The sequence below is a fragment of the Tupaia chinensis genome, unplaced genomic scaffold (genome assembly GCF_000334495.1).
Source record: "Tupaia chinensis unplaced genomic scaffold, TupChi_1.0 Scaffold000314_1, whole genome shotgun sequence".
Lineage (NCBI taxonomy): Eukaryota > Metazoa > Chordata > Mammalia > Scandentia > Tupaiidae > Tupaia > Tupaia belangeri.
In genome coordinates, this window is record NW_006159807.1 from 3,378,466 (window position 1) to 3,379,696 (window position 1,231).

Sequence of the window (1,231 nt, forward strand, 5' to 3'; positions counted from 1 at the left end):
AGACAGAGACAGAGAGACAGAAAGTGAGAAATCACCCCCCAAGGGGGATGGCCACGCTGCAATTCCTTCTCCTCCATTCTCCTCTCAGGATCTTGGGTACACACACACACGTGCACCCAGTGTGAGTTTAAGCCACTGGGTCCGGGACTCGGACTGCGGTCAACTACATGGGAGTCCAGTGACATAGCCATTATGCTAACTGCTGGTCCCATCCTGTGTCTTTCCTGAGCCATAATATGCACATCGAAGGCTGGCAGGAATCCTATAGTGACACAAGGAAAAACTGTTGTTGGTTGTTGGATTAAACGACAACTGTTTAGTTTGGTTTCACTGGATATTCCCCAATCTTCACCTACCTTTGCCTTTCTTTAATACCTGTTCTTTGATTTTGTGACATTCCTTCTTCTTAGATGTGCTAAATGGCAGGCTATTTTTTTAATAATGGTGAAATAAAAGTACCCTGGTTAATTTTGCAAGCATTTTGGGGCAGTTTCAAGAGGTCCCTGGGGTCGCCTCCCAGGTATTGCTAAAGCAGCATTGGGAAACTGCTTTGCTGTGGTCTTGTCAGAAGTCAGGGTTAAGCTGTCCTGTTCTTTTTCTCCTTTCCTTGGGTCATTAAATAGTTTACATACACAATTTTTAAGTTTACATGATCACACACACTGTATCAACTTTTCACAACAACCTTGAGGGTAGGAATTGCCATTCCATTTTATAGATAAAGGAATGTGGTCGAAGGGTATCCATGGCTTGCTCAAGGCCCCTCAGCTAGAGGCTAGGCCCAGAGAAAACCTCTTGATTCTAGATCTGAGGCTCTTCTGGAACTTCCAAGACCCTTTCTTTTCTTTTTTTTTTTCCTTAACACAGTACTTAGTTTTTTGGTTACATCAGAATGTTGACTGTAAATTCCTACGATTTGAGGTTGTAATCCTTTCTTCCCAAAACTAAAATACTGACTTTGCTGTTCTCTTTTGAAGCCCTGAGGACCAGGGCACAAGGGTTGGTTCTTGGACCTCAAAGACCTGGAGGGCACACTCTGGGGCAGGTTAGGAGGACTCAGGTGCCCTGGAAGAGCACAGGACACAGGTAAGCTGGTCCAACTTGGGCCTCCTGCTCCTTCACCTACAATCGTCCACTCCTCACCATGTCCCTGGGTCACAAACCCCGTCTGTGTCCAAACCTGTTCTCTGAGGAGTGGCAATCTCGCCTTTTATTTTCCCGGTCCTGTGGG